The sequence below is a fragment of the Diadema setosum genome, chromosome 9 (assembly GCF_964275005.1).
Source record: "Diadema setosum chromosome 9, eeDiaSeto1, whole genome shotgun sequence".
NCBI lineage: Eukaryota > Metazoa > Echinodermata > Echinoidea > Diadematoida > Diadematidae > Diadema > Diadema setosum.
In genome coordinates, this window is record NC_092693.1 from 17,698,400 (window position 1) to 17,711,761 (window position 13,362).

Here is a 13,362-nt window from a genome sequence, read left to right on the forward strand (position 1 = left end):
ATGAACTTTAAATGAAACGCCTTAATGTCAATGTTAAAGACATGGTAGAGTTTCATTTGAGATGGGCAGGTTTTCAAGGTTTTTTTTTTAAAGGACAAGTTCACCTTCATTAACATAAGGATTGAGAGAATGTAGCAATATTAGTAGAACACATCATTGAAAGTTTGAGGAAAATCGGACAATCCGTTCAAAAGTTATGAATTTTTGAAGTTTTTGTGCAGTCACCGCTGGATGAGAAGACTACTGCAGTGTATGATGTCACATGCGTACAACAATATAAGGAAAATATAAAGAGAATTTCACAAAATTTCATCTTTTGAAAAAAGTACACATTCCCTTGACTCGTTACTGACATAATATTATGTTATGGGTAATATTATTCCCATTGCCTTTAGAAAGAGGCAAGTCAAGTGCTCTTTTATTATGTGAAAAAAAGTGAAAATATGTTGAATTTTCTTTACATTTTCTTTATACTGTTGTACTCATATGACATCACGAGCCTTAGTAGTCTCCTCATCCAGCGGTACCAACACAAAAATTTAAAAAAATCATAACTTTTGCATCGATTGTCAAATTTTCCTCAAACTTTCACTGATGTGTTCTACTAATATTGTTGCATTCTCTCAATCCTTATGTTTATGAAGGTGAACATGTCCTTTAATGATGATTTTGTTTCCCCTGAGATAATGGAAAACCACCTATGAAATATCAAGGAGCATTTAATTCTCAGAGAAATTCAAATTTTGTTTGATGAAAATTGGTTTCCAAATTGCTGAGATATCCAAACAAAGCATTCCTAATATAAGGCAGGACCTACTTTTTATTCTGATCGCTCTGTTTCACTCTGTTTTTGGATATCTCAACCATTTCAAAACCGATTTTTATCAAACAATCTTTGCATTCCTGCTAGAATTACACGCTCTTTGGCTTTCTAAATATCTCACAAAAAGTTAAAAAGCTTAATCCTCGCATCAACCAATACTATACCATACCTGTAACCAGTGGCGTATCTAGGGAAAACGGCGCCCGGGGCAAGCACGAAAATTGCGCCCCCAATTTCTGAAAAAGTGTTCAACCCCAACACCATCCCGGTAGGGACTTTAAACAAAGTCCACATGATGCTTTTTCAAGCACTTAAGAGGGATCTTTTGAGGGTGATTTAAATGTAATGAATTTTGAAAATTTTTGTATTTCAGGTTACAAAACATGGAATTCTTGTCATTTTTTGCTTACCAAAGGGGTGTTGCAAGAAAGTTGCAATCAATTGCAACTTGCAACTGATTGTCACTGGCCAATCAAAATCATTGTTGCATGCATGTCTTCTTAATAGGGCAGACCCTGAGCCAATCAGAATGGTTGTTTCAAAATTAGCAATTATTTGCAATTGATTGCAACTTTCTTGCAACACCCCACAAATCTTACAATTCTAATCAAGATATAGTGACGGCCTTACAATAGATAACGATTTATACAAAAAAACTTAGGACTTTGAAAAATACTCTAAATTAGAGCGCGCAAGTGAGCTGAAATCTTTATATGTCCTCGTCATCATCACGTATTGTTCTTATTTTTTTTTTTATATAAATTTTGGCGAGCGAGCGCAGCGAGCGAGCCGAAAATTTTTGTATATCAGCTTATAAAACATGGAATTCTTGTCATTTTTTGCTTATTAAATCTCACAATTACAGTGACGACCTTATAGATAACGATTTATACCAACAAACTGAGGACTTGAAAAAATACTCTCAATTAGAACGAGCGAGTGAGCCGAAATTTGTATATTTCTGCGTCATCATTACGTTTTTTCTTATCTTTTTTGATTTTTTTTTTGCGCCCCCCTCCCCGTAATGTATGGTCGAAACCGTTGGCGTCCTCTTTTGATCCAATCGGCGATCGCTTCAGAACGAATGAAATTGCAGTCGCTGCTCCGTGTAACATTTTTCCTACTAAATATAAAATGACATGTGTGAACACAATAGACACTATCATTCTGTCCGCGTCATCGTCACGTTTTGTTCTTATCTTCGTCTCTTTTTTATACAAATTTTGGCGAGCGAGCGCAGCGAGCGAGCCGAAAATTTTTGTATTTCAGCTTACAAATCATGAAACTCTTGTCATTTTTTGCTTATTAAATCTTACAATTCTAATCAAGATATAGTGACGGCCTTATAGATAACGATTTATACCAACAAAATGAGGACTTGAAAAAAAAATACTCTAAATTAGTACGAGCGAGTGAGCCGAAATTTGTATATTTCCGCGTCATCATTACGTTTTGTTGTTATCTTGTTTGATTCAGGTTTTTGCGCCCCCCCCCCCCCCCGTATGTACGAAACCGTTGGCGCCTTCTTTTGATCCAATTGGCGATCGCTTCAGAACGAAATTGCAGCCGCTGCTCCGTGAAACATTTTGCCTGCTAAATATAAAATGACATGTGTGAACACAATAGACACTGTCATTTTGTCATCATCACGTTTTGTTTTTACGTTCTTTTTATATAAATTTTGGCGAGCGAGCGCAGCGAGAGAGCCGAAAATTGTTGTATTTCAGCTCACAGAACATGGAATTTTTGTGTGAACACATTAAACATTGTCATTTTGTCCGCGTCATCATCATGTTTTGTTTTTATCTTGTTTGATTTGGTTTTCTGCCCCCCCCCCCCCTACCATTCTCCCTCCCCCCTTCCGGGTGAGTTTTTTTTTTCTTCTTCTTCTTCTTCTCCTTTTCTTCTTTTTTTTTTCTTCTTCTTCTTTTTTTTTTTTCGTTTTTTTTTGCGCCCCCAAGGAGTGGCGCCCGGGGCACGTGCCCCCCTTGCCCCCCCCCCTAGATACGCCACTGCCTGTAACTAATCAATATAAGAACGCAGTAAATCGATCCTTAACAGCTCAAGATGGAGAACTTTATCCCAAACTGTGACAAGTACGTATTGATAGATAGATAGGAACTTATTGTAGCAAAGGTTTGTTAATTTGGACGAACGCGATTATGTGTTCGGCCAAAATATAGGTGCAGAATGGACAACACTAGTGAAAATATCAAACAAAACGATGTGCCTACGTTGCCACTTTTGTTGTCAGTCTTTTAAGACACCAAGAACACTCTTGTCATCTTAGGCGCAGATATGAGAGCTCGCGAACCACTTGACGTAGGCGTGGTATAGTTACATTTTTTCATAAACGTCAGTTTATTTACACGTTCATAGAACCACTCAGAAACCAAATATCTTGACGTGCTTGCATCAAGTATATTGGAAAGTTATATCTACAAATGCAAATACCACATTCTTCTGACGTGTCCCTTAATTTCCGTTCACATATCCTGATACCATTGCAGTCACAAAGGTATGAATGCATGTGGCATTTCTGTTCCCATGGCAACAGCTGAAATCATATTTGCCGTCAATCTTTACTCCTGATGATGCTGTGTTTTATTTTCTTTTATAACCGGAAGAGTCACTTTGTCTCCTTTGTCAATGTTTATTACGAGATTTGATACGATTGATCGTATAAGATAAATCGACCCGTTTCCTATATTAGAGTCTGAAACGACTGGTTTTACATGGTTCCCACCAGGCTTCTGGATAGCCAAGAGGAGGTTAAGGAGGCAGTGGCGGATCCAGGCGGGGGCGCATCGGGCGCCCCAACTCCCTCCCCCCCCCCCCCCCGCCCCTTTAATTTTGTAAAGGCGCCCCCTCTTTACGGAATTCCTGGATCCGCCCCTGAGAAGGTGTCATGGAAATTCAATGTAAAATTTCGCTCGTGTCTGCTCCTCTTTCAAACCATCTCCTCTGATATCTGAATAATTAGACTTTTCCCTTCATATTATAATGATATTCGATGATCACGAAGCTGATGCAGTTTGTTATTCCCAAGGTTCATTATTCCGTATGTTCGTTTATCCGAATATGAAAAGGGCGTCGTAATTCTGAAGGTCGGTAAGTACGCATCTCCTTTTAATTTTTGGGTTAACGAATCTTTGGTATAACGAACCTAACTTCATTTTCGGATTGATGAACCTTCGGTATAAAGAATATCACCCCTCATCGCAACCTTAGTGTCAGCAAGAGTTTCTCTGACCTATTTGGCTGATGCAGTTTTAGTAATAACTGTAGTAAGTTACTACGTATAATCCATATTTCAACCTTTTTTTAAACCAGGGCCCTGTTTTATGAAGAGTTAAAATTGATTATAAAGTTGATTTCTATGATAAGTCTATGGCAGCCTGTGTGTTAAGTAAATTTAAAATCGATTTTATCTTTTCATAACACAGGGCCCAGATTACTGCTTTGCCCACGGACAAATCATTACACTGTCAGGATGCATCGTATAGAGCACAAGACGTATTCGCGGAGCACGGTGCTGTAGATTTATGTATGATATTCACTAACTTTTTATATTCTAGGCCTGTATTGAATTGCATATCACCCCCCCCCCTGTTATAGAATTCACATCAAGAACTCGTCAAATGTCATATTGATATGGAAATGTCATTAATTGTAGTAGTGTTTACTTGAGTAACGACCAGATGGAATGAACCTATGACTGCGCATGCTCAAACATAATTTTATATGTATATCAATACATACAGTTAACAACAAAATTATTCATACCCCTGAGAAATCATTAGTTTTGAGCAGATTTCTTACAAGTGAAGGATGGAGTGATGGTGATTGGGTGTTAACTTTTTACTCTTATTTGTCCTCTATAAATTGACATTAATTCTAGTTTCACCTTATTTGCATAAAAATAGAAATGTTGAAATATTTGGATTTGGGCCTTTACAGAATTATTCATACCCTTATGAACACACTGTCAATGTCATTGCATTTTTTCAGGGGACAGACATGGGAGCGTTCTTGTGTTTGGTCACTAAGTTTGTGTAGGTCTCCACCAATGCATTTGTTGTTCTTTCTGCCAAGAGGACCTCATTAGCTGCTGCTAAAGATTTTAGAGTGTCCATGGCAACATGTGATATCTAGTTCCCAACTCAGATTAAATATTGCTTCAAGAATGTAGAAATTACTTATACATTGGAATACATTTTCTGTTAATGCCCCCAAAACATTACTTTCAACAACAAACCGACATATTCTGCACCTAGGTTAGGCCAAGTGGCTCTAAACTGGCTGTTCTCCTTGAAGACATTGCTGTAATAATAGCCTTGTGGAAGTCTTCTCCCGATAGTCTGACTCTATCATCCTTGAGATTGTTCTCGATAGCTTTGATTGTGATCTTTGGGATGGTATTGTTCCAATGTTGCCATAAAAAGCTTTACCCTTGAGCTCCAGACACATCCAAAGAGATTTGTCACAATGTGAAACTGTCCATTCTGGAAACAGTAGTTGATATTGAAACTACAGACACTTATGACAAAGAGTATTCACATTCCTTTCTCAGTGAACAGACTCTTCATCTCCCAGCAAAGATGAAAAACCTTTAAGGACATGTCTGTATAGTGATCTGAGATGGTGTCACAACAAACGTCTTAAACAGGATACATCCAAGGTGTGCGTTTTGTTCAGTACAGAGCAGAATCCTTCAAGGTGTGTCCGGACATCAAATTTGTTACCTTATTTGCCATGGAGAGATTGCTAAACAGTGACAATAACCTGAATATCACATCAGAGACATTCCAAGTGTATCTTGAGCAGGAATGGATCCAACTTATACTGAGACAAACTCCTTGTAGCATTTCACTGTCCAGGATTCTATGGACAATAACCAGAAAAGAGCCTCTCCTCCGGCAGAGACACAAAATAGTATGTTACGGTATTTACAAGTAATGGTCTCAGGACATTACTGTTGATGTTTTTGGGTAGACAAACTATTTCCAAGGTATTGAATGAATATCTACAGGGTAATATGCATTGTAGCTATAGAGATCACAATGTCGGCATGGACACTCTGAAACCTCAAGTTATTGGAATACTGGAGGTCCCCTTTGACAGAACGTAGACCATACGTCTTTTGAAGACCTGCACAAAATCAGTGGCAAAGCAAAAACACTCTTCAAAGTTGCACTAATAAATAAATTAATTACAATAACAGTGTTTTCATAAGGGTATGAATAATTCTGTTAAGGCCCAAAGTCAAACATCTCAACATTTCTATTGTTATGCAAATGAGGTGAAACTGGAATTAACGTCAATTAGTAGAGGACAATTAAAAGTATAAAGTGACACCCAATCACCATCACTCCATCCTTCACTTGTAAGAAATCTGCTCATAAGTCATAATTTCTCCGGGGTATGAATAATTTTGTTGTTAACTGTATATATATATATATATATATATATATATATATATATATATATACATATATATATATATAATATATATATATATATATATAATCCTTCAGTGTCCTTCCGATGTGATAAGTGCCGCGTGGGTAAAATAGACATCCTTTTCAAGTGATGTAATAACGGGAAAATGCATAAAGCAATCATTTCTCGATCATATTTCAACAAACAGCAAGCCCTATTTCGGCGGAAAGAGCGCTATATGCGAGTCAAAGCAAATGGAGCACCATTATTATACCAGAAGCGATGTGGCATATAGCCAATGCAACTGAAACCCGGATTCCTTACGACTTTTAATGGGCGATGTCTTTGTTGAACACAATGCCAGAAACTAGAAATTTCCCACACAATTAAGCCTGCCAGGGATCACCATACACGGGGTAATGTGATTCGACCATCTTGATATCATATAGTCTTCCTTTGAATTTGACCTAAATGGCCTACTTACTTCAAATGCGAAGCTGGTATATGATAGTATCAAATCACAATATGCCGCATGAAATGTAATGAAATTAAAACCTGAATCCTAGTTTGAAGGCACAAAAGGGGGGGGGGGGTTCAGTCAAATTAACAATAAGCAAAAGTTACACTGCTACTCTTATTATGTAGTGGTTCTTGCCAATTTCTGTAAAGGAGTTTCATCTTTGAATTGAACCAATCACAACGTACAAGGAAAACAGAATGAATACACGTTCAAAGGAAATATTTTGTGTGCGTTTTTTTTTTAAACTTTTCCTGGTACACTGCAAAAAGTCCGGTGTTGAATATGAAACATCGAGCTGGTGTTAAATTTCCGGTGCTCATTCATGGTGTTAGATTAACACCTCCGGGTGTCATTTCAAAATTTAAAATTGTTTTATGAATAGTTACTTAGTTACTGCACTTCTTGTTAATTTTGAACTTCAACAAGACGATAAAGAATTTTCCGATAAAGTACTTGATTTTTGAAAAAAAGCTGTAAATACATTTACACCACAGTAACACCAGTTGGTGTGGTCCCGTATTGAAACTGGACGGGTGTTATACCATTGAAATTAACACCACCAATATCAAATCAACACCATGCGGTGTCATTATTGAATTAACTCTAGCGCAGTGTCAAAAATATCACCAGCCACAGTGTCAAAATTAACACCACGAAGTGCCAGGCGAACACTTTTTAACACCGTCACAATACATTTTCTACACCTGTGGGTGTGGTCCTCTATTGAAGTTTGATCGGTGTTAGATTTAACACCCAAGGTGTTAAATCTAACACCGATGTTTTTACAGTGTAGCAGGATGAGTTAAGACAGAAAATAAGCTATTCTAGTCACTGCTAGTAGGAAGATCAAAACTGATACTTGAAAATGATCCACAATTAAAAAGCGAACAAACAAACACGTCACTTGCATTCAGACCTGCAGCAGGAGATTGTGTTTCATACATTATAATTTGTGTGTATGCAGCACACTGAAGTTTTCTTTTCAACATCATTGTATATTTCTAACGATATGAATATTGGAATAGGAATATAATATGATTATGCTAATGTCATTAGAATCCTGCTTTAATATCCATGGTAAAACGTTTATGTTATCACTTTTAAATATATATTTTCATGTAGATTCACATACTAGGTGTTACAAAAAAAGAACAAAACCAACACATTTCCCACTTTTGATTCTTAATAGTTCAAAAACTATATATCGGATAACATTGACATTGATATGAGCAATAGCTGTACAATTTTGTTGGAGGCAATTATGAAATGACTGCATAATTCAGTTTCATTAAATTAAGCATTAATTTTTCAGTTAGGTTTCAGATTTTGCTCTATTTCCAACTCTCTGTACAAAACTTTAACTTTGCACAAAAGTCAATTTGTGTGTATGGGAGTGTGTAGTTGACGGTTACAGCCCCGTTATTCCGAAGGTTCGTTATTCCGAAGGCTCGTCAGTCCGAAGATTCGTTATTCCGAAGGTTCGTTTTTCCGAATTTCATTTTCGGATTAACAAATCTTCGGAATAACGAACCTTCGGAATGACGCCACAAATGTTCGGATTAACGAACCCTTTTTCATTTTCGGATTAACGAACTTCTGGGTATAGGGAATTTGTGTGTTTCGGATTAACGAACTTTCGGAATAACGAACCTTCGGAATAACGAACAGCACCCGTAGTTGACACCCAGATAATGGTCCTGGACAATGACCAGGATTTGAATGCTGTATTATTCATTCATGAGGAATTCCACTATCACAGCTAGTTTTAATTCATTCTGAAATGTGGTGTATGCAAGCACATGGAAGCATGTGCTTACTTTTTTTTTTTCATGCGCATGCATTTCACCATTTGCTAGGAATTCAGACTAGCAGTGTCCGGGGCAATCCATCATGAATAATTAATAAAGCATTCATGTGCCTAGGAGCAGTGCTCTGAACAGGTGGTATCCAGGTCCATTGTTCAGGTTTAAAATTTGACCAAAATCTGGAACCTAACTTTGAAATTAATCATGGATTTCATGAAACTGTTGTAGGCTTTCATATTCAAATCACCTCCAACTAAATTGTACACTATTCAGCTGTAACTATCAATGACAATTTTATCTAATATATAGTTTTCGAGCTATCAAGCATCAAAAGTGGGAAAATATGTTTTTTGTAACACCTAGTACTCTCAGTTCGTTGTTGATATCTTTTTATCTCTTCTATGTTTATCAGTCTTTAAGATAAATTTCCTAAAATCATTGCTATACCACGCTTAATGTCAGACGTCATGTTATGCTGTGTGATATGCATCTCATCAGTATATAGCATCTTAAGAAAGAAGCAAGTGTATACTCTTTAAGTAATTTGCTATTAATAAAAATTCTAGGTACAATCATCAGGATGCTAGTGTTGCAGATAACTGTGTTTTTGACTTACCTGTAAGCTGACATAGTGTCATCTTTCCAATTTTAGATATTGTGAACCAAAATGTGTATTTAGTTGATACCATCATAGCCTGAGATGGTATAAAAGTACTGTTAATGTAACAAAATTAGATGGATGAACAAATAAAACATCAGTTCTGAGATATTGCTCGCTTTAACTGGAACGTTATGGATATGTTTTTTCCCCCTTCAGTTCGTTTTATTCAACGAAATGAGAGGTAAATCATGGTCAAATATTAACTGCCGATCTAATGTTACAGTATAAAATAAAGTGGACTGGTAGAATATGAAAGAGTTGTAGAAGGAGCAGTAGCAAATATCAGTGGTAGCTATAAAACATTTAATGTAATAATGTATGCTAACATCCTCATCACATTTACGAGTCTACATTACCCTGGGCAAACCAAACCAAAACAACAAAAACAACAACAACAACAACAACAGCAACAGCAGCAACAACAGCAACAGCAGCAACAGCAGCGAAAACAACAACAACAACAACAACAACATACAAACAAACTAAAACTAAAACACAATACAAACATTAAAACACACACAAAAAGACATACAAACCAACTACACTTGACAAGTGGCAATGGAATTTAGAATTTTGAGACGTGTTAATAGGAGAGCAGGCAAAATTTCTTAACCCTATAACGCAGTGGATCTCCAGTGAGAAGTTTGGTAACGAAATAGACACAGAGAATGACGTCATGAACACAGGAAGGGACACACACAAAAAAAGAAAAAAAAACTGACAAAAATAAGGGCGACATCTGTCATGTAGATATGCGTAATTGATTGCATGCACTTGATAAAATTTGCGAAGTTATACGTGAATTAATATCCATTGTCTCATGAGCACAAAGAAATACATTCTTTATACGAAATTCTAGCCTTATGTCGTACTCTCATGTGCTAACTCAAATTCATGTGGTAAGGGATAAGTGTCTGCTCGCGCAGAATGTCATTTTCCAATCGATTTTGTTGCCATAGGAACAAATGGGAGCCACAGACGGTGCAATGACCAACGATGAGCTAGCACGGTGCAAACATAGTTCTTAACGATGTGACAGAGAGAGTGTGTTTCTTTTCACATTCATTTCGTTTATTTAGCTTGTGGCGAAGGATGGATTTTCGATTTTTTGTCAATTAATGATACTTGAACATTGCCACATAGAATGAAAAATACGTCACCATACTCACACACTTTTTTTTAAAGATATCACCATCGTTTTCACAATGAAACGAATACAAATAATGATTTCGTGTAGATTTAGTGTACGAACAAACAAACAAAAGGACGATACAGAAGTCTGCAAATATGGATTCAACAGTGTTACAATACAAAATTAGACATAAGTCTACAGCAATACCAAATTAACCTTGAAATGCCCACGCGCGCGCGCACACACACACGTATATAATAAATATATCACTTGAAGGTTTATCATGTCTTTTGAATGGCATACCCTGAAAACAGCATAGGCCTTCCCTACACCCCCTCTTGTGGTAAAACGAGGAATCATTTATGAAAAAAGAGATATGAGATTTTGACAAAGGACAACGATGCTTTTACTGTAATTATTAGCCAGTCTTTTCTACCATACGTCTTCAAGTATTTACATTCATGATATCATGAATGTAGACCTACATTAAATTATTTATGAGATACGGTTTCTTAGACGGGATCGTGTCCATGTGCAGATATTGGATTGACCAGAATAGTGGAGAGGTTTCTGTTTGGTGAAATGCAGCACATGCATGTGAAAGGAAAGAACTCACAATGTTTAGAACGTTGCATGCATTGCCGGCAGAATATTTTTAGCTGCTGATATAAAACAGTAGAAAATTCTAGAAGACATGTTCAAGCCCAACACTGAGTTGGACCGGGTCGGGGGGGGGGGGGGGGGGTCCCTTCACACAGGGTGTAAATGTGTGTTGAACAGTTTCTTAGTATTGTATACTATGCATTTTAATTTAATGTGTGTACAATACACTGTATCCATGCAGTACACGTTATTTTGAATTATGTAGCCAGGTATTCTTTGTTGTATGGTTGTTTTTGGAAATGAGGTCATGCTTGTGAAATAGACAATGAGTCAGGATGTGTGGAAGCCTCTGGAATCTAGAGGTTGGAGATCCTTACAGAATATTCCAGAGTGGTTGAAGAAACCTACAATAATAATATGAGCCACAGAAATTACGAAGTATAGGCAGAGCACCTCCAACACGTTTGCTCTCAGAGTAATGTTACATCTGGCTCTGAAGCGATTCGTTACAGTTTATATAATTATAGTCTTATATTACCCGCTGCGTTGACCTGTTTGGTGGAGAGAAGGCCTGATTACATATTTCCTGTGGAGAGTTGATTTGCCTACATGTTTTGTTTTGTTGTTGTTGTTTTTTGGTTGTTGTTGTTGTTGTTGGTGGTGGTTTTTGTTTGTTGTTCTTGTTCTTGTTTACTTGTTTGTTTGTTTGTTTTTTGGTGGCCGGCTCCATTTTCATTTACGTAGACATTGCTACATCGAAGCTGTGACTTGCTGGATGATCATCACAGTTGTGGGATTATCATCAGAGGCACATTGACTGCATGGACGCGGTCATCGCGACGTTTGGATTCTGCACGTATTACCGTGAATTTTATGATGTGGATTGCCGTAACCTGTGAACATTGATTTACATCTGAGTGGATCAGTCATCTGTGTATCAAGCATTATTTCTCGGATACTTCCTGGGGATTATCTGGAGCTCACAATCATTACAGAGGTTTACGTACGTTAGGTCATGATTGTACAGTACTGTGATTTATTATCAGTCTGTCAGTAAACCGCCTGAACATTAATTCTCTGTTTTTGTGCGATCATTTTTATTGTGAATCAAGTTCATTGAAGGTTTTCCCTTAAGTCTGTGCTAAAAAAAAAGTATGAAAAGATTCACTGAAGTAAACTGAAAGTCTATAATTGTATGTTCGAGCAACTAAACGTCAACACCATTGCTCATCTTTGCTCCCCCCCCCCCACACACACACTTACAACAATATACACACACAGATAAGTTAGCCTTAGCACCCGTTAATTACATAAGTTTAAAAGTTAATTACGTGCTGCTGATAATTTAACGAACAGTTTTCTCGTGCTCAATGCAGCGAGCATTCAGGTTTTTGTGTTGCATGTATCATGCATCTTTCCTAGAGTGACATGCTTGTTGTTGCTTTTATTTCTAATATTATACATTGAGTGCTGCCTTGGTGGGCAGTTTTAAAAAGGTAAAATTCATACGTTGCATTTTTCTAAATCAAATTTAATTTTTGTACAGGACTGCGTCTATGAAAAAACAACAATACCGTATCTACTTATCTACTACTACTAATTTCTTCTTTGAATTGAAGTTTAATTTTAGGAACTAAGTGTATTTGGGGGAAAATAGGATTATGAATGTCAGATGTGATTGGAGAAACATGAAATTGAATTTTGTGCGCTCCTATTAGGCGTATTTTGTAAAATATAGCACATACAACAATGTGCATTATACAAAATGAGAAAAACTGATTATTATAATCATACTGCAATATCGCTACAAACACACACACAGACACACACACACACACACACAATACCGATCGATGATTATAAGTATCTAATGCATGGACTATTTGAGCTTGTAATCGAGTAATGTTTGTTCTTTTTTTTTCTTGTAAATAAGCCTTAATTGTTAATGTTTATTCAGTGTTATCATCTCGCACTGTATAGAGCTTATGGAAACTTTTTAAATAGCCGTTATACGTATTCATATAATTATCATTATTGCACACAACACACATACAAACACATAAGCGTATACAGGTGTGTACACAAACGAGCCAAGTTGGCAGGCAGCGTATATAGAGAAAAACGTCAGCCAATAGAGTCTCTGTTAAGAAAATCACTCTTTACAATTTAATATTGTGCTTATCCAATACGTCACCCTTCTGCCATAAATAGTTAGTGAGAGCACAGCATCAAATGCAGTGCTTAAACATTGACTAATTCGGACTTTAATCCGTTTGCTTGTAACAATTATTGACAAGTTCAGTCAGCTTCGATAATATACAGTATAGTTGCTCATACTTCTTACAACAACACTGCGTCACCTCGGTTAGTATCACG